The sequence below is a fragment of the Drosophila willistoni genome, assembly GCF_018902025.1.
Source record: "Drosophila willistoni isolate 14030-0811.24 chromosome 2R unlocalized genomic scaffold, UCI_dwil_1.1 Seg167, whole genome shotgun sequence".
NCBI lineage: Eukaryota > Metazoa > Arthropoda > Insecta > Diptera > Drosophilidae > Drosophila > Drosophila willistoni.
Genome location: NW_025814050.1, coordinates 12,045,341 through 12,067,582, shown reverse-complemented (window position 1 = coordinate 12,067,582; position 22,242 = coordinate 12,045,341). Strand labels below are relative to the sequence as shown.

General features: G+C 32.0%; 2 long non-coding RNA genes across 3 annotated transcripts; both read left to right on the top strand.

The window, feature by feature from the left end:
* The first annotated feature begins 12,736 nt into the window (after positions 1-12,736).
* LOC111518654 lies at positions 12,737-13,795 on the top strand. Its single transcript, XR_002724048.2, has 4 exons — positions 12,737-13,041; positions 13,094-13,145; positions 13,411-13,606; positions 13,666-13,795. It is a non-coding gene; the product is annotated as an uncharacterized LOC111518654 (long non-coding RNA).
* A 570-nt stretch (positions 13,796-14,365) lies between these two features.
* LOC124460317 lies at positions 14,366-15,224 on the top strand. Of its 2 annotated transcripts, none has more exons than XR_006954251.1 (3): positions 14,366-14,624; positions 14,732-14,854; positions 14,918-15,224. It is a non-coding gene; the product is annotated as an uncharacterized LOC124460317 (long non-coding RNA). The 2 variants fall into 2 exon arrangements; XR_006954250.1 differs by having other exon boundaries at positions 14,729-14,854.
* The last annotated feature ends 7,018 nt before the right edge of the window (positions 15,225-22,242 follow it).

Genomic DNA, 22,242 nt, shown 5'->3' with positions numbered 1-22,242 from the left:
TTACATAAAATTTGATTTTATTTGTCCCCATCTTGTGTTTGTGCTTCTATATGCAAATTCCGTTTTACATTGAGAAAATTGAAATCCTTTTATGGGTAAAACGTGACAAACGATTCTTGAATTTACGAGCCATGAGGGCAACTGACAGATAAACTGATGCTTAAAGTCCTGATTGGGAGTAAGAAATCAAAATCGACTAAATATTTAGTAAGAATTGCTGGTTAGCCAACGGTTGCTTTGAATTCATTTCTGGTTTTTTTTAGTTTCTTTCTTATTTTGTTGGTTTAGAAAGCGCACACAAACACACGCAGACACACATACACACCCATATGTATGTACATACACTTGAAATGTTGGCTATATCTGTATCCACTTGCGACCGATTTCAAAGCGTTATTTATTTGTGGCACAGGCGACCATATTTCAAATGCACACCGCCAAAAAGCAACCAAACTAAACCAATACCGCACCACCACCACCACCAGACCCACTCAGCCCACTACCACACCAAGTTGAAAAGTCGACAAAACTACAAAAATTATATTTATATATACATGTCTATATACATATCTATGTACGTATATATATAAACGCATTTAGTATATGTATATATCGTGTAGACATGCCGAAAGCGGAAAATTTAGTTTCTAATATAGGTTTATACGACTTTTGAATACTCTTTTACTTGAGTTCATGATTCCTGAACCTATTTGCTTTTTAATCAACGAAAAATCGTCGTTGCTTGTACATATTTTGATATTATAATGAACATAGTAATAAATTATTTATCATATTTATAAATCATAACACTCTACACTAATCTTTTTAATCAATACTAACTAACAGCAAAGTTTTCCAATTGAATTAATTGGAATATTGAATAAATTCAAGAATTTGATTTATTCCAAGCAACTAAATTTTTGGAAAAGCATCAAGATATTTGAGGCGTATCTGGTCAGTGTGTGTGTTTTTTTAACCTCACTATAACATAAAAATTATTTTAATAATGCATAATTTTTAAATGACACTTATATTTAAATTTTTGAAATACTTTCTTCGTGCCAACACATTTTGTTTTCTAGTATTTAAAAATATAATATATTATATCATAAAAATTTAATTATTTAGATGCCATTTCATCCATATGAAATCTCTTTTGCTATAGCAAACCCAAAACTATAATGTTTATTGTTCATAATCCAAATCTTAAAATCTGTACTAGTCATTTAAACAATTAGACATTATAACAAGGAATTTTCAAAATTGAATTTATTAAACTGTTAAGTTAACGGTTCATGTAAGTATTGTGCAACACAATTTTAGAGGACTTTTTAAACCTACCTACCGATTTTAGTTTATTAGTTTAACTGAACAAATATTTTAAGCGGAATGATTTCAAACTCGGTTGCCGATTTTTTTATTTATAAAAAAATCAACAAAATATATTTCCCTCTTTATAAAAAAAAATGGTTCTTCAAGAAATTACAATTTTTTTCCCTTATAATGGAATGAATATTTTTATTTTTGAAAAACTGCTAGATTTTAATGATTATTTTAAAATATAAATTTCTTATATATTTGAAATGAAAAAAATTTGAAACCATTTTCATATCCACATTTAGTTTTGTTTCGCCAAATTTTAAACATTCGTTTAAACATTTTAAACTTCTTTTATTTAAAAATTTGGAATATCTTCTTGGATTTTGAAATAAAAACTGTTCGGGATGAAAATTCTCTTTAATAATATAAAGTCAAATTTTAGAATTTATCTAATACATATGTATCTATTTGTTTTTAGAAATATCTAGAATTGATTACTCGGCTCATGTATATTGCCGACATTAAGGATAAATTCAATGATCTTGAAAAACGTTTCCAAATTGAAGAAAAAGTATTGATCACTTTACAATGAACTGTTTTAGGTTAAAGTGAACCAAAAGTAATTTCAGCATTTTTCAAATTTAACTAATATAAATATATTATGCATTTATCCCTAACCCGTTTTGAAATAAACTCATCAATGCAATCTTCTTGATTAGTAAGGACAAAAAGTATATAAAATTCCTCCATATGTTATAGTTAGGGTATTTCGTCTGACCATAGAATAATATCTAAAATGCTATGTTGCACCCTAACGAAAAGTTTTTCGCACTCGTTGCCTTTTGTTGCAACTGTTGTTGCCGAGCTACTCTTTTCATTTTTATTTCCTGCTGTTGTTTTTGTTTTTACAACTTAACGTGTCGCACAAAGGTGCAATGTGTCTGTGTGTTTTTGGGGTGTATGTGTGCGTGTTTTTCCTTTTTTTTTGTGTGTGTGTGTTTCCTTCTGTCTCATATCGCACTCTTGCAACATTGCCACTGGTTGGCGTTTGATATTTGGCTCACCCAAAGAAAAAGTACCACATCACCAAACCCTCTCTGACAGCCGTCCCCTCCCTCTTGAATACCACACACTCACACAGACGGCGAATAAATATATGTATATATTTTTCTGTTCTTTTTTTTTGGGTTTTTTACTAAATTTATGCGCTTTCATTTTATGAAAAACTTTTGCAATAATTTCTCAAAACGTTTTTGTGGTGAATTGAAATGCGAGAAAAACATTTTGCGGATGGCGACTAAAAACTTGAGAGAAACCTTGCACAACCCTCACACACACACACACACACACATGCAAGCGGCCACGCCTCTTTGCTGCCACCAAAATGACGTTTACTACGCCTGCCAGAGGCAAAGTTTCCCGCATCTTTCCAAAAAGGGAAGAAAAAAATAAGAAAAAAGGGAAAAACTTTAATGAAAAGTTTTGTTAAAAAGTTTTCCGCGCTCACGCTGGAAAATCTCAACGCTTCAATGAAGGCCGAAGCCAAAGCGAAGAGGTCAGAGTAAGGGAAGAGGGCGTGGCTGGCTGACATTAGATTGTGTTTTGTATGTGTGTTTGTGTATGTGTTTGTGCCAAAAGTCAGTCCAACAGCCAGAAACGGGTATCAATTCTTGTTATTGCAGTTGGCTTGCACTTTGAAATTATTTACCTGAATAAACATTTTTTGGTATTTTAATTACGCATCTGCCACAACATAGAGCAGACAGGTGAGGCAGCAAAGGGGGCATTGCTTCCCTGAGTGACTTTGGCTATTGGGCGAAAGTCCTGGCTAGGCCAGGACGCCTAATTGAATTAACACACAATTCACAGTACATTGAACAAACTTCCTCCATCAACTGGTGAACTGGATGTTGTATATACATATATATGTGTGTGTACGTGTGTTTCTCTGTAAATTATGTTGAAAAACTTTAGAAAAATCTTCAACAAATTATAAAATTTTCTCTTGTGTTTTTCCTTGAGAATATTTCACCTGCAATTTTTCGTAACTTTTTCAAATTTGATTAAAGCCAAGTCTAATATATTAGTGGCATAGCACTTAGCCTGGCAACGAGAACTTCATCTTAGTGAACATGAACATCAAAAGAATCATTGATATCTACTACTTTGATTATCCTTTTGGCTTGCAACCAGGCAGCAACTAAATTTTGGATTCTGATAAACTTATTAGGTTTGCTTTTTGTTTAAGGACAAGAGTAAAAATTGAATATTGATCAACTAACAACAAAAAATACAAACAAAGAATATGAATCACAAAAATGTTTGCTTTGGTACAAAAAGGGTTTCATCTTATAAAAACACATCGGGGCTAGGTTAAAGGCAATATTTTTTCAAAAGGTTGGATTATGTTTTAACTTTAAAAGTACATATTTTAATACAAGTGATTAAATTCTTGTCTGTCAACTAAAAGAAGACACTACAACAGTTTAAATTGCAACTTAAGAGGATAAAAACTAAATTATCGCTTACTTATTGTTATTTTTCAGAACTAAATATTAAGTATAAGAACTAAGCACAAGAACAATTAAAAAGTGAGTAGTGTCTGCCTTAAATGGAGAGCTCCTTAATCCGGGCTCATGTCTCCTTTTAAAGAAGAAGTTTTAAGATACTTTATTCTTCACTTCAAGAAAAAATCGTGATTTTTTATGGAACTTGGCTAGATTTTGAGGCTTAAGTTAACTGCAAACTTAATGAATATGAATTTTAAATATCAGTCAAAAGTTGTCAGAATTACAGGTTTTTGGACATTATAATCATAATTTAAAAATAAGAAATAGGTTTTTTGGACCCCAAAAATGAATCTCAATCTTAAAAATTTACCCAAGATCGTATCCTTTTTATGATAGCAAGTGAAAGCAGTTTCGAAAGTTAATGAAATGTTTAATAATTCTAACAATATATTATTACATTCTTTTTATTAAATTTAAAAAAAAAAAGATATATAATAAGTAGTTTCAAATAATGCAATATTGCTAAACATAAAAAGGAAGGCGATAGAAGGCAAGGTCCACGTAAAGAGCTCATTGCATTATGGTATAAGAAGATTTTGAGACTGAAGATGTTTAGAGTAATGGGCATATATTTTGGACCAATTTTGAAACATTACAAAAGTAAATTACAAAATCGATATGTAAACCTAATGAATTAACTGCTGTAACTAACTTATAAAGCAATTGTAATTCTAAATATGGTTGATAATGCCTTTATTCCACTTCAAGTTGTAACAACTTACATGTGTAACGCACACACACACATTTCTCTCTTACTTCTACATTGTCCCACTCTTACTCCTGGCATCTATCTCTGTCTCATACTGTCTTATCCCAGCAAAATCGAAAATGCGAGACACATGTGATGGGCGGCTGGTTGTTTTGGCTTATGTCTGGCATTTCGTAATTACGTGGAAGTCAAGCCCGGCAAACAGACACATGTACAACATGTCTACATATGTACCAAAAAACTGCTATATACACAAGGATGTATGTATGTCTGTGTATACATACATACATATATAAAGGGAATATTTTGTATTATTCGCCTCTGTATATGAATGAACTCAAGTGGCGGCATTTTCGATGTATTTACGAGCCATTTCACAAAAAATATATATATATATATAAGAAGAATACCGAACAGAAACTTCAAAATGCGCAGATACAAATCGTAAATCAGGCAAAAATAAATGCAGCAAAAAAACAAAAAAAAAAACAAAACAGAAGACAAATATCAATTTTCAAGCTGTTGACCCATGAACATCCCTCCATCCTTCTCCATCTGACTCTCACTCAGCATGTGTGCGAGATTCGGTTGATTATTGCAAGAGATGCGACACCAATTAGTTGGCCATATTAAAATTTACTTCAATAGTTTTTAAAACTTCAGAAATTGAACAATCTTAAAGTGCTTTAATATAACTCTTCAGTTTGGCCCGCAGGCGGTTGAGAACTTGGCAACAACTTCAAAATGAAATCAGACATAAGACATACGACATACGACTTGCACTTACAACAGAGGCACAAAATAACAATTAAACATCAAGTTGACAAACTTTGAAAACAGCAAACAAACAGAATATCCCCACGGTTTGCTCCATACGCGACAGTCTGTGGCAAAAGTCTATGTACAAACATACATACATACATACATACGTATTACGTACATATCACTCACATAGTTACATTTGCCACAAAAGACGCGAATATTTCAAACTTTTCGCCAAGACAAAACACAGAGAGTCCCGGATAAGTAGGTACATGAAGGATACGTTAAAATCGTGGCAAATGGGCGTCGGGATGGAGAAATGTTGTTGGAATGAGAAATTTTTGGAGGGGAAACGAAACTTTGTCAGCCCAAAAACGTGACATGAAAATCGCTGAGCTGATGAAAAATGCCAAATCGTGACTGGAATATACTTGTTCAGTCAGTTCTTCTACCTTCCTACATAGTTCCTAAACTGAGAAAGTTACTAAAGATGCGGATAAGACGCCAACTACACATGTTCATGTTTCAGGTCTACGATAAAGGCCAAGTCAGGAGAAAAGAAATCATTAAACAAAATTGTAAATTGAATAACAGACACAAAAATAAAATGAAATGGCAAAAACAAAAACCAAAAAAAAAACAATTTTGTGGAATTTTCGTAAAGTCAAAAATATCGAACATGGGGAAATTAGTTTCGAGCTGACCGAGTTTTAGTGGGCAGGACAAGTCCAACCTAAAGCTACAGTGTTCTCTCGCTTTAACTTTTAGTTAATAAAATGCCTTAAATTTATGGGATAGAGGAGATCTCTTACTCATTTGACTCTCTATTTTTAAAAGTCAAAAGACCCTTATAATTTTGGGTATCCTTTTTCTGTTACATGGTAAGCAGATATCTAGGGATATCTATAAACCACTGCATGGACAACTTTTGTAGAATTGGATCATCAATATTAAAACTCAATAATATTTTTAAGCGTTGCTTGAACGGAAGGGTAGAAATATCGGTTCTCAGTGCCGGATTAAGCCACCGGGGGCCTGAAGCAAATCAAAAACCGAAATATAAATTTTCAAGTTCATACTCCATATTAGAAAATCACTTCCCAATGTGAAACTTAGAACATGAGTAAAAACTGATCAAAAACAATTCGCGAAAAATATATATATATATTTTTTAAATTTTTAAATAATTTAAATATTTAACCAATCTGTCTTTTTTTTCGGACTGTAGTTTTCTCACTTATCAACCAATTTAAATCGATTTAATTAGAAATTAATTTCATTCCGAATTAAACAAAAAAAAAAAAACCCAAAATATTTTACCCTGTATTCGTGCATTCAGCATTCGAATAGGAAAGGATATGGAATTCATTTTAGGAAGAAACCATTTGTATCTGGGCAAATCAACCTCAGCATGACCCCAAGATCATGCTATTTTAGAAAACTATAAAATCTGGAACTTGCTAATCTTACCCACTTTAATCCATTGACGCGACTTTTCAAATCCTGCTAAGATTAGCCAGAGATTAAACAAAATGAAATGCACTTGGTTGAGTTAAAGTCAATATTTTATCTATACAGTAATTAAGTTTACTTTGTCATCTTATCATTTAAGATTTCTAGCGTCAATTGCCATATGAAATTAGTCAAACTCAATTGTAGTTTTAGCTCCCTACCCTATAGAGTAGGCCTCCCCATCGGTTGCTGATGAGAACCTCCCACGTTGTGACTTCACCAGGTGCTGAGTCATCAGTGGGCACTTAGTAAGCAATTAAAATGAGAATATGAAAACAGATTTTTTGGGGTTCAACAAGAGATGCACATTGTCAATGGGATAATCAACCCCACCATTTTTGGAACTAACTTTAGAATTGTCAACGCGTTGGTAATTGAATGCCCACCAAATATAGACAAAAGTGCAATAGCCTTTTGTCTACAGGCAACAACAACAAGAACATTCAACTCCCTAGTAGGGGGACTTCTTTATGTAGAGGAGATGGAGGGGTACGTAACTGTATAGTAGATGCAACAGAATTTAGAATATCTTGCCGGAACAAACATTTTCTGATTTTTTTTTTTTGTATTTATAGAAAGAAGAAAAAAGAAAAAAGAACCAACGCAACGTAGAGCAACAAGCAAGACAAACCACTGAGAGAAATGGCTGAGGAACTGAGAACTAAGTGAGAGAACCTGATCGAGATCGTTTTGATGATATTTTTAAACGGTAAAAACCGCTCTGCAGGCGAAGTCAAGTGCATTAAGAGCATACACACACGCACCATGCATTGGTGGCATCAAGTGTCCCAGAGGGGGCATAATGAGTGTAGAGAGAAGCGATGCCAGACCAAATGAAGCCATTAGCCAAAAACCATTCCAACATCTACATATCTACCCATACATATATACAATACATATATACACACACACACACTATGATAGCCACATGAAGTTCTTCTCATGTCCATGTGCTTCTTGATCTGGCCTAAATATAGAGATTGGAGTTGCTATATTTGGTCCAGCTAGATGGACTGTCTGGTTATCAACAACAAGAAGCGAACACAGAAATTAAACTTTATGCACCACACCACATGGCGATCTCATATTACATACAACATACATAGGTACATACACATGCACACATACATATATAAGAGTTAGCTTTAATTCCATAATAGATGATCCATTTTTGAGAATAAAAAAAAAAATTCGAAACAGACATTTTTCAAACATAATGGAAAAACAATTTTATTGACAAATTCTCTGTATTTCCACTTTGTAAGCCAATTCGTTATTTTTATAATTATTTTCAAGTCGTTTTTTGAATAATTTTTCTTATATGAGAAACCGTTTATTTAGGCCCTTTAATTTGAGCCTCTTATGTCGAGACATGAAAAAAGAAATTTCCCTTTTGTTTATTACAATAGCAATAGATTGAAAATTTAAGAATTGTTATGGGACTTGTTAATGATATGTACTTTTTAAAAAGTTAAAATAGTCGTGTCGCGAACAATATTCTTCAAGTTTTTTTAAAACCAAACTAATGTGTATTTTTAAAAAAGTTAAGTTAAGAATTGTATATCGGACACTATTGTCTTAGTTTTTTAAGACCAAATTAATGTACAGGGCATTCTCGACTTACGAAAATAATTGGCTCTAACATCTTGTTCATTAAGCGAAATTTGTTTTTGCAAAAATGTAAATGGATAAATTCATTATCTGAGGCGTTTGTTAAAAGAGGATTTACTGTATTTATATAAAATTCGTTTTAAAAATTTCGTTTTCGCGGACACTTTTCCACTGATTAAAAATATATATAAGGTAAACCATTTTCCTCTTTAAAGGAAGGGTATAATGTTTTCGGTAAACGTTAACATAATACAAATATAGAATCCAGAAAAACCTATGGAATACATATGTGATGGATAAATTTTTATAGCAAGTACTGATACTCCCAACACGAATATAATGCCCTGTCATGCTTAGCTTTTGATCTAAGGTCATACTGTTTGTTTGAAAATCAAAATGCAGCAACAGCAATAGAAAAGTTGTTAAGAGAAGAGTAGAGAAAAGAGAAAAACTAAGCTGTAAGTCTGTAAATATAATAAAACTTGCTTGCTTACACAATGCTTAAAGTACGTGTTAAACATACATTCTGCACTTAAATACAGATATTCTGCTTTTGTAGTCTAGTGTAAAAAAGCACACAAAAAGATATACACCCAGTCAAAGAGATAGAGAGAGAGAGAGAGAGACCAAGTTTCTTTTGCACGCTTCGCAGTCATTTGGAGCATATGTTTCGAACATTTTTCATAATCAAAAAGCTTTTAGCGGCGGACAGTGGCAATGATGGCCAACTGCAACTATAACAGCAGTAGCATGAAAAACAGCAACAGCATCAGTAACAGCCACGCCTTCTACGCCTCCACTAACTTATGGCCAAGTGGAGCTTATTGTCCGTTTCATTTTCGAGTGCAGCAGCGTGTAAAATCGCAATAATGCACAAGATTCCTGACGCAGCGAGTTATTGTCCTTTCTGGTTTTTTAGTTTTGTATCGTTTTTCTTTTTTTTTCGCTCTCTCTCTCCTCATCTATCTACCACTTTTGCTCTTTTCCTAAAATCCATCAACCGTTTACTAAAAAATAAAATAAAACAGTCATTTATTTTTTTCTTTTTAATTGCTGCATTAATTAAAACAAGAGCTAACAAAATTATTCACTTAGTAATAAGTCAGCAAATTCTCGAATAAATTGATGTTGGAGAAAGTTCTAAAAAATTTTCGACCATCCATGATAAAACTAAAAAGTCATTACAAAACTCACCTTTAAAAAAAATGTTAATATTTTTCTTTCCAAATATTAGTCCTACTGGTTGCCAAAAAGAGTGTGGGCCCCCTTTTTTTATGTCCCTTTGTGGGCTCTTAAGTTCTATATTCTACCCTGGACGCAATGGTCATAATTTCTCGTTAAACTCAACGTAATCGGCATTTTCGCCTAAATGGACCATACGGCGGTTAAAAAGCTGTTATCGCCCATTCCACCCTTCCCCCTCACACACAATCCTTATACAGCCTATCAATTGGGTTCCCTTGCTCCCTTTTGCTTGTTACCTTCGTTTTCATTTTCTTACCTTACACATTTCGATTATGCTCGCAAAAAGAAACGACCAAGAAGAAAAGAAAACATTATTTTTATTTTGTAAAAATTTTCTCTGTGTGTTGTGTTGTGCCCCCTCAACGACAATTGAGTGTCTCTGTCGAAAGAGGAGGAAAAAAAAAACAAAAAACAACACGGCCGAATAATGTAATATGAAATGAGGCGATATTTTTTATACCCTAGCAAAGTATATTTTGTTTTTTTCTTTTTTGTAATTTTATTTATTTCGACACCTCAAAAAAACCCTTAGTATTTTAGGTGTTAACATATAAATATTTATAATTTAATATGCATACAAAAAATTCAGTTCACTGGGTTTAGTTTTAATTGTAAAAAAGTAAAACCCATATTTGGCAATTTTTCATTTTTTTCGATCAGGAAAAAAGTCAGAACTTTTTCTACATTTTAAATTAATTTAATTTTTTTTATCTGTATAATCTGTCTATAAAAATGACACGTTTAATTTTAAACTTTTGTGTAATGTTTTTTAACTATTTATATATTCCGATAAACCTAAAAAAGTATTCTAAGAATCTAAAAAATTATCGTAACTTTTATAAAAACATTCTTTTGACAATATTTAAACCCAATGAATAAATGTATTTTTCTATCTATTTTCTATTTGTTGATATGTCACACCCCTTTTTACCAAAAATAAAAATAGTTTAAGTTTTCCAAAACATAAGAGATACGAAACTAAATCTGAATCTATTTCATTTGAATATATCAAAATCTATTCTAATAGAATTCGATGAAGCTCCAAAAGAGCTATAAACATACCTAAACAAGTCAATTTCTTTTCCCGTCTAGCCAACATTGAATATTCTTGAATATGTGATTTAAAAATAGAAGTTCATATGTACTTAAATTTGTATATTGATTTTGTAAACTTAAATAATTGAATTAAATAGAGTGCCTATATAAGCAGTTACATAGACTTATTTATGACTTTGAATACTCTTTTTTGGCGGTTTGGATAAACCGAATTCCAAGCAATTCAATATTTACTGAAGAGTATTCAGAGAAATCGAAGATTGATTTGCCCTCTAATATTTGTTACATATATTTTTATTTTGCTGTTTTAATTTTGAATTTATTTGAAGAAGGCAAGACATTACCAATACAAAATAGTGACTAAATAACATATAGTTTCCGATATTAACAAAAAGATGTACACTCCTTTGGCAAGTGTATAAAGAAAATGTGCCAAGCTTAAGTTAATCGAAAATGAAAGTATGACTATAAACATCTTCCTTTTTCCCTTTTAATACAATCAAATAAAATATAATTTGTTTATGTTTCTGTGGTTATTGTCTCACAGAGTTTTATGGCTGAAAATATATAACAATTGATTTTTATTGAGCCATGTGAATATTGTAAGGGGTGCTAAGAGAATTGAGTCAAATTTCTCAATATTCGTAATCGAGTTGAACAATTTCATTTCATTTCAATATATACATATTCAGAAATATATACTAATATAATATTTGTCTATATAGATAGCAATATGTGTGCCTGTTTGGGAACTGCATTATGCTGGTAAGTGATCTTGATGAATGCCTTTATATATCTATATCTATTTGCTTTTAAATAGCTGTGCCAAGATTGGAGTAAAACTAATCTGTTGCATCTTATTTTCGGGGATCGGAATATTGATTGTTCTTGGCCTTATCATATATTTTGCATTCTTTCATAATAAGAAACCTGACCCGGCTAAACTTATTGAATCCGCGGCTGCTGATGCTGTTCAAAAGCAATTCTTTGGGAACTTATCTCTAGATGGACTATTTTAAAAATTTAATTTTGTTTTGTGGAAATTTTTAAATGTTATGTATGAAATTTAAACAAATTAAAAATAAGGACATATAATTTGGCAAAAAATCAAATGTTTTTCGTTTCGAAATGAAAAGACAAAGAAGGATAATTGGAAGGGTAGTTCTGCACTGATATAAGGATTCCCAAAACATTTGTGGAGAATTTTGGTAATTTTAGTGTTCCGAACCCGAATTTATTATGTAATATGGATTTGCGTAAGGTCAAACTGAATAAATTATCTCATTACAACTTGAAACATTTCAAGTAGGTCTAAATCGATATACTTTCAATTCAATGACTCTCCATGGCGCCGGTCGAGTATTTAAGCTTTGAATGACAATCTGACCTGTGCATAATCTCGATTAGAGCCATCGAAATGATGCAGTAAAACAACTGCAATGGGTTTCAATGGGCTAAACCAATTGAAGCTAATGATATGCCTCACAGAACAAGTTAATTAAATATTGCCTAATACCAAATAGGCTAAAATCCTAACCACACTGATCTCTAATAGAAGATAATTTCATTCCACTCCAGCAAACTCAATATGCATTGTTCTTATCGTCGTGGACCAACAGTGTCGACATATGTCCCTCAAATTGTCAAACCTCTAAAGGTATTGTTTTCTAAAGCATTAGATGCAAATAGTAGATTTAATTAATAGGCAATATCCAAACAAGCATAAGATTATGAATCAACGCTCATGTGGTAACTAAGCAAGTTAATTGTTGAACACAACTGGAATGAAGAATACAAATAGCTAAATGGTCAAAATTCTCGGTTTAAACTGAGAAACATTTATAAATGTATCCATTTCCAAAGAGTTAAATTTAGAATTAATAAACAGTCAATAGAAAAAAGCAATTGCGAAATAAAATTAAGTAGTCATTGACTTACAAGACATATTTATGTCATATTGTTGATTACCTAATTTTTTCCGTTTCAAACTATTGAATAATAAACCTTAACAAATTAAGACAAAAATATTTTCTTTTTGGATTGAAATGGGCAAAACGTGCGTGGCATATCTTACAATTGCATGCATAACCCTTTTCCTGATTGATATCCTACTTTTGTCTGCCATTATAGCGGTTTTTTTCAAAGAACCAGATAAAATAATTCAAATTTGGGGTAAAACGGTTCGAAAAACTTTCAAAGTTTTGGTATACGCAGTACAGAAATATGTAACCCGATATGGTCATCGTCCAAGTCGTCGTATGTTCTTTAATACACTTCATCATAAAATGTTAATTTTTTTCATTTTCAGATCAAATCACTTTATTACAGCAAGGATTGAAACTTTAATATGTATAGTATGGGTATGTAAAAAAAAAAATCATATTTTTAATAGCGCTTTCTATACTCCTATTAACTATAGATATACAATTAAATTTAAATTAATTTTAATACTTAAACTAAATCGAAAATAATACATTAATATGGCTTACAGAAATTAACAAATAAATATATATTATAGTAGACTTATAAAAAAATTTCATTTTCCCGAATTCTACAATAAAATGTCTTAATTTTAGACGCATCACATTTAAAAATTTAAAAAAATTGTAATGTTAAATTTCCCAGATTCCGATACTTTAAATACATTTGCCTAACTTAATTGAATATGGGTGTCCAATTCGGCCTTAGTGTCTTATTTGGTATCCTGCTAGTTCTGATGATTACTTTCATTATTGGTTTGATTTGCCTGGAAATATTTCACGATCGTAAGAAATATGTCATACTGTTCTCAGCACTAGCTTTAGATAATAATTACCCTTAGGTAAGTGATTTGCATCAGGCTGTATCAGCCATTTAATTCCAATTTTGTCAACTTTACAGGGGAAAGCCAAATCAATTGTTAGAATTAACAGATATTCAATATAAATGGTATTGATAAATATTTTCAGATATAAGCTTGTACAACAAAATTATAGATATTGTTATTTAAATAAAAAGCAATAAGCACATACGTGTATCAATGATTTTATTATTTTAAATGAAAATTTCACGCGCAGTCAAACCTGAATTGATTGGATGTAAGTAAACAAAACTTTTGGTATTAGTTGCTTTATGTTTGTTTCTAGGCCGTATCTAAGGACCAAATGTCACATATAGACCAACTTTGAGTCAATTTATACATTGTCTAATATTCTAGACTATCGCAAAATCAATCAGTATACTTTTATATTAATGTTCTATCCTAGTCACCTTGTAAGTTCATTTTTTTACACTTTCATTACTCTATACTTAATGTATCAATAAGAACAAAAGGCAAAAATAATATATTGTTTGTTTTCCCTAGTGATCCCCAGATTTACTAAATTGTAGAGTAAATTCCAAACTATAACTTTTAGAAGCACTGCAGTTATTCGGATTAAAATAATAATTAATCTTACCAAATATGAAAAGTTTTAAAGTAAAAGGCACTGTTAACTCTTGTAAATCACATTTTTCTTTTAGTTTTTGAGATTATTTCAAAATATGTACATTCGTTAATATTTGAATATAAATTGAATGCAACGGCATTTGCAAACTTCAAAGTGACAAGGAAAACAGATTTTATCATTACTACAAATAAATTTGAATTCAAAGCCATTTTACTATTTCAGCATACATAAAATCATAGACAAAAAGAAGTATTAACAATGTAAGTTTATCTCGATTTACTGCCGTTTTTTAGTGACGTATAATGTAAATTACAACTGGATAAATGCCAATACTTATTTACACGGATGTATCTATGTATATCGATTAGCATAGTGATCTCTTCAAGTTACCTTTTTGTATTTAGATTAACGGTAAGTTCATTGCGATAGTATTCTTTTTCACATTGTTTTTTTCATTACGCCAAGTGCTTTTCCGTCTACTTATTCGATTTTTATTTGCCCATTTCAATACCTAGTAGGAATAATGCATCTACGGGTATATTAGAGCCATTTAAAAGTGAGCACAAGAATAATTTAAACTGACTACTGTAGCCAAATTGTCAATGGGGTAAATTCTAATGGGTATTTTTGGCTAAAACAGGGTAATTCACAATCGTCACTCTTGTCGGTTTAAGCGAATGTCTTTCTTTCTTTCTTTTTTATAGTACATTGAACACTTGGCATTTGGTATCTCTATCCATCGAGAGAGAGGAAGAAAAAAAAATACTTGGGTCTTGTGCCATTACCTCGATTTTGTTTCTTATTTAAATTTTGTATATGACAACGCAAAAGTTGGGGGCTGCATTAAGTGCTTTTGTGGTTTACAAAAAAAGCGAATTAATGCCCGAGAATAGAGGAAATCGCTGCGGTTGCCAGCTGTAACGCGTTTAATTTATATCCTTGGTAAACGAAAAAAGGAACAAAAACGTACCGAAAAACGAAACCAAAAATGGTGAGAGCGAAAACGAAAGATGGCGGAGCAAAAAAAAAGAAAAATAGAATAAAATAAAAATATATATTTATTTTACAGCTGCTGCACTTAGATGTGCGATGGCAATAAAAACCATGCCCCGCCAAGTGGTATTCAACACCTCTATATATATTTTTTTTTTGTGCTCCTTTTGTTGGCTTTCTTCTTTTATTTTGTACTCCTGTATTTTTTCCCTACTTGAATTTTTCCCTTTTTTTGGTTGTAGTCAGAAAAAGCTTAATAAACAAACGCCCAATATGGGCTAGAAGGGCATGTGGGTGGGTGGCATGTAGTAAGGGGCATAAACATTTAAGTCCACAATTTGCACAGCGCGTAGAGGCAAACACCCACGCACACACCCACACACACACACACAATCCAAATGGCACGCATACAACCGAACTGCTAGCCAAATGCAATTTTCACGTGCAACCGCAACCGAAATTTATGCCATTCTACCCAACACAAGTTGAACGCAACCAAACACCATTATCAATACACTTGAAGAAATTTATGAGCATTTATTTTGTGGCCGCAACAACAAACATTAATTGGAAATTCGTGTCCTGTGCAAACAATTGTTAGGTGTATTCAATTTGATTTAAAATCATTTAATTCATAGATGGCTTGTATCGAAAATTGGATATTGAAATTTCACGAATTTTTTATTATTCAAAATTAAATCTTTATTTTTTATAATTTCCTATAGTACACTAACTATATATTGATATTCAGAGTAAAAAGTAGATAAGAATTTAAAAATATTATTAAAATTTAGGACTGTACTTTGAAAAAAAACACGTTAGTCATTTTTAACCTTATTATTTTGTATGTAAAATAAAGCAATATTAGAATAACTCAAAAAATATAATTAAAAAAGGTTAAATTTCCAATATTCGTGTTAATAAATACTCTCTTTTTTTGATACCCTTAAATCCAAAGAGAAAGAAGAAAGAAAAATAAAGATAAATTTTGAATTCTTTCGCTTAAAAAACTTTAAAATAAGAAAAAAAACTTCAAGAATAAATTTTGTCATTGCAACTTTTTCAATTGATTGCATTTGTCTGAGGGGGGAGTAATATAAATTTAAATTAGATACTCAAACATCCAACTAAAGTAAGACAAACCTATTGCAAAAATTAGACCAAAAACTAATTCGACAAAGGTTTTTAGGGATTTGTTAAAGACTTATTTGCAATTATATTCAATACGTTTTCAAACGTTTAGTTCCATGAAAGGATTGTTGGTTTTCGTAATCTTCAGTTGATGTCAGTGTAGAACATATGATGCGCTTGGTATCTGCTCCCGTTTTTCCGCAAACTCTCTGACAATGGTTGACAACCTCCTTCCTTTTTCGGTCCTCAGTTCAAGTTGCCACTGGAATCTACACCTACTGAGAGTCGGGTCCTGGCAAGGGTATATAGTGCGTGCCCAACCGACTACGATGTGGCAACATAAACATTAAGAAACCAAACAAACAGTATATGCCCGAGATATTCGCACGATATTCGAGAATATCCTTTACAGATTCTTAGCTAAAATTAACCTATAAAGTTTTTTCACTTTTTTCATTTCAAATTCTGAAATTGGAATTGAAATTGTGGTCACATCGTTTGACTGCTTATTTATTTCAGGTAAATTAAAATCAAAAATTACCCAGGACGAAGCATTGACCAACTCCTTCTACATCTTCTTTGGTCGACCTGGTGTCGACATAGACTTCATTTCGCATCCCAATGACCGCCAATGCCAACGAGTTTCCGCTTACTAACGACAATAAGGACACCACATGGAAGCTCAAGCAGTCATAAACACATACACACACACACACACTTGAATTGCATCCACACAAAGAAACTCAAACACAAGTGGCGAGGGTGGTGAAAAGGAAGTGCAAGTTTCAGAGGAGTTGGCGGTTGGGTTTCGGTTTCCGTTTCCGTTTGCAATGTGTCGCCGCCATTATGCAAATATTCCAACACCCCTCACACACCCTCACGCCGATTGTTCAAAGTGGACAGACTGGGCTGCTGCTCATTGCAATCTGCATTTAAATTACTCCAAAAAAGGTGCAAGAAGGTGCTAACACTGTGATTTTTTTCTTCATTTTTTACTAGATGCATAAAGGAAGACTGGAATAGAATTGAATTGAATAGTTGCCTCGAAGGAATTATGCATGACCATGCCACAAATGAGCTTTTAGCTTGGCCAATTGATATGCATTTAAGCCAACAAATTCACAGCGGACAAACGTTAATGAAGGAAAATCTAAACCACAAAAACAAGAAATGGAAAAATGACAGAAATTCAAATAAATAGAACAGTCAAAGAGGACTGAGAATTTATGAAGCCAATAAAGCAGCAGAATATGAGAAAAAATTCATAGAAAGGATAAAAAGGAAAAGTAAATCGAGAAATGTAAAGAAGAATGGGACTAGAAAAGCCAAAGAGTCGTAAAGATCATAAAATAAAAAGTTAGTTAAACGAGAGGCAAAGCAAAACTAAAAAAAAAAGATAGACATACTACAGGGTTCAGTGGCGCATCTAAAACTGTAATATGGGGGGGGCAGAAACTTTGCCATCCAAAATATGCAATAAGGAGTCCAAGAATTAGCTTTTTGAGACATACAAAGTTTAATAGTTTCTGTGGTAAAAAGTACTTAACGAAGCAAAAGTTATTTGTTTGAAACAATTAATACAATTCCAACCTATTGCCTACTTTAAGGAGCATAGTTGCCTCATTTCACAGCCTTAGATCCGCTTATGACAGTATTAAGAAACTTTGTTTCTTCTTTACTAGTGATGGTATGATCAATCATATGATTTGCGGTTATCGATTATTTTGGTTGCAACTTAATTTCGATTAATTGAATTGTTAGTCGATTAGTTGCACAAATATTTACCTCATGGAATAAAACACAAAACCGTTTTTAAACTTTTTTCTTCTTAGATTCGTTATAAAGTATTAAAAATAAATAAATGAAATAAAGGAACGGAAACTGGAAATATAACTTTTCTAAACAGATCCGATAATACTTTTTAAACTGCTGACAAAACATGTATATTTGTAACATTGTAGATTGTCGATATTGATTGTGGGACTGTAACTAAACAATAGAAGAGTTGGCAAACTACATATTGACAAATATTTATCCTTATGAACCCGAATGTGTAATTTCATAACTAATTTGTATAAGTTGAACAAGTAATTATTTTAAATTCTAACTACACCCATGTTTCTTGATTTGCTGTTGTATCATAATTTGAATACAACACGATTATGTGTAGTCTTTTTTTCACCATAAACTAATTTCACACACGGCTAGAGCAAGGCGTCGAAACAGGAATAGGACAAAGAGTAGATGAATGCTGGTTGAACGGGGCAAATAGAAGGACAAATGTCCCCCTAGACGTTTTCATAACTTTGACAAGGTAACAGGTACAGACATACACCAGGGGTAAACGAGAACTGAAAAAGGGACTGTAGACTGCTAATAAAGTCACAGACGCATACACAGTCACACACACACACACTCACACATTTGTGCGTTGTATGGCAAAAGCCCAAGAGAGTTGTTAACGTTTTTTCATAGCTGTGTTTACTCTTTTTCGTCTTGGCGCCGAGGAGACCCTAACTAATGACACGCCCCTTAGGCCCCCCTCCACTCCACACGTTGCTGTTGCACAACGCGAGCGATAAGCGACAATAAACATAAAAAATGAATGCTTCTCCCATTCCACAGAGTTTTGGCCTCCCTTTTAATCTCACCCCTGCCTTCATACACAATCCCTAACAACCATATGAGATTTTTGCCGAGCTTTATTACTTATGTCAGCAATTTTTTTCGTTGCCAAAAATTTTCAACGCAAAATTCTTTGCCTAGCCATCGCATTGGGGTACATACATTTTGGAAACTTGATAGAACTTTTACATTTTTACTTCTTACATCTTGATTAGCATAAAGAGCTGATCTTATATAGTTATGATACAATTACAATTACTAACTAACTTGAATAAATCATAAACTTTATTTGAACTAAAAGCATAAACTTTGGCTTCTACATATATTTGAATTCAAGTCTGACATCTATGATGTCTGTGACTCTTATCATACTTTAATTTGAATAAATTCAAATGTTAAAATCGAAATAGACTTGGTTTCTCAGTAGGATGTACTTTCTGATATTTTTGGAATTATTATTCTAAAAAGTTGTAGTTTTATACAGTTATTTTCTTCTTACAATGTATAATTGTATCTAATCAATTTAGTAAAAAGTATTAAAATAAAATGTGTTAACTTAAGCCCTTACAGGGTGTTCCCTTGGGTGTTATGAAGAACATGCTTAAAAATGTTATTAAAACTCAAAAAACTCAGAAACATGAAAAAGGGCGTGCCCAGGAATGAGCAGAGGCAAGAGAGCAAGCTATCCCATAGAGCGTTTAATTGTAAATATTTTTAAGAATTTATTCAGTTTAATAATACATTTTGTTCAATTCATTCGAAGAAGATGACCTTTATTCCTTTTTTTAAGAATTCAAATCAAAATGTATTCAAAGAATACCCTGGCTGTCCCCCTTATTTGAGTCCTGAATTAACTTTTGAATGCATTTAATAAATGGTTATCTTTGATCCAACTTTCTACTAATAAATATGCATATCGAATCAATAGATATTCAGATTCGTTATTTGGAGGTTTCACTTTTATGTAGAAATATTGTCTCCAGTTGCATTTACAGTAAATCCAGGAATTATCCAACAAAACAGTTAAATAGTTACTACAAATAAATAAGAGACAAATTAGACAATAAGTCAAAGAAATTTTCTGCAAAATTCAAAAACCCTCAAAATTGCTGAATGCTGATTCAACGCAATTATTTGCTTCGTTTTCACTTTTCTCTATTAATTATTAGAAATATGCAGGGATAAAGGAGAGGAGGACGAGTTTAATGAGAACTTGACATGGCATTAGCACAAAATTGTATCCCTTCGAGCACATTTCTGTTGTGCCCTGTCAATTTATCAGTAAAATATTACCAAGTCAATGTGTCAATACAATTGCGAAAAGCAATTTGAAACGAAAAGTTGTCTATGCGAATTGAGGTCGCTTCATATTACTTCACTCCTGTGTGTGTGTGTGTCAACTTAATGTCAGTTTTAAATGTCGAGTGCTAACAGATATCTAGCTTGTTAATAATTTGAAGTTAAAGTCGAAAATTTCACTCGTTTGTTAGCGTCAGTTAACAAGTTGCCAAAATTCATTCTGCATGAACAAAAACTGTTCACGCGTCGCATTCGACTATTAAAATTCAATTGACTGCCATCAGAAGCGTAGTCAGGAAACTTATATGTTTTAACAAAGAATGGTTCAAAAATATAGTTTTGTACATATATGTTCCTTTTTAAAACCAAAAAAAAAGGTACATAAGACTGCTAGAAAAGAATGGTAATGAATATTGAACTGGATGACAGAGTTCGACAAAACTCAGACCCAGAGATCAGAGTTTTTTTTTTTTAATACATAGATTATTTTGCATTAAATCCGAATTCCTTTGTTCAAATGTTCAGATTTGTTCTAGTTTAGGAGATATTGTAGCTGAAACAAGCAAAAATAGTTTAGTTTTGCCTGGTTTTGAAACTTTAATACTGAAAAGGTCAATCTGGTCTTTAAGTTTGGGATTCGGCTAATTTTTGTTGGCCTGTGTAATAAGAATATGTTTATATTGAAGATCCCAGAGCAGGCATCTGGTTTATTGGTGACAATTTCCATTGCCTTATCGGTCTAAATATTCATTATCCTACCCACAAGGATAATTTAGAAATAAGGAGTGAATCAAAGTGAGTTTAGACATTATTTCTAGTCATGTTACCCCCAATATACTACGCACATGAGTTCACTCAGTTGCCCCTTTTCCCCTTTATCGAGGGTGAATCAAAAAATATTTAAAATCAAATTTAGACCACAACATGCAATGGGCGTGGTCAATAACTATGCGTTTTATCAAATTCTAATTATGCAAATAAAGCGGAAAAAAGCAATTAAACACCCAACAAAAAAAAAACGAAACAAAAATGTAATCCACACAAAAATCAAACTGGTAAAACGAAATGTAAGTTTTTGTTCCACGACCACAAGGGCAGAATATTATCAGATATCCTTTTATTATTGCGAATGGGTGGATGGGGCGTGGCACACACACACAGTGTTTCATTGCATTCCAATTAGTTTTAGCTGTCGAATGTTACTAAATTTTGGGCGATAAATTGTCAAATCTACAGAATCTATAGCATGTTTGAATGGGGGTTAGGGCTTCCCACATAAAATTGCAATAAAGTTAATAGAAAAATACACAAATATGAGAATAGAACAATCGACTACAAAGTGTGACTAACTGAAAGTCGTTAAACAAGTTTACGAATGCGTTCAGTTTTAATAAATTGGCATAGAAAAAATGATACAAGGTTAATAAAAATATGACAAAAGAAAGTAAATACATATTTCAAATCCATGAGACTATATTAAATGATATTTCTATATGTCGTGCTCTTTCAAAGAAGGTATATTAATTTTTTTCGTTATTCTTCAAATTGAATGCTGCCTCTTTTGTTTTCAGATTTGGCATAATGATAGACAGTGATTTGAGCTCTAGATCAAAATCTTTGTAATATTAATAGCTATTTTACAATTGTTTAAGATTTATTAATCTAATAAAATTTTCCAAAAATATCTAAATCGTATAGAAATAGAATAGAATATAATAGAAAATCATAGCTGACGAAAAAAATTAACTATCTTAAGTGCCAATATGAAATTTTCTTATAAAAACACAAAAAAATCAACGAATTTAATTATCTATATACATCTGCGTGCTTAATTTTAACAGGTTTTACTTAGTCAGCAAACTTTTTGACGTCTCTTAGTATGTGTTTTAAGGTAGATCTCGTATTTAAATATTGTTTTTTCCAAGAAATTAAAAAAAAAGAATCTCCTCAAGTTAATTAATATGCACAAACTTTTTTCTTG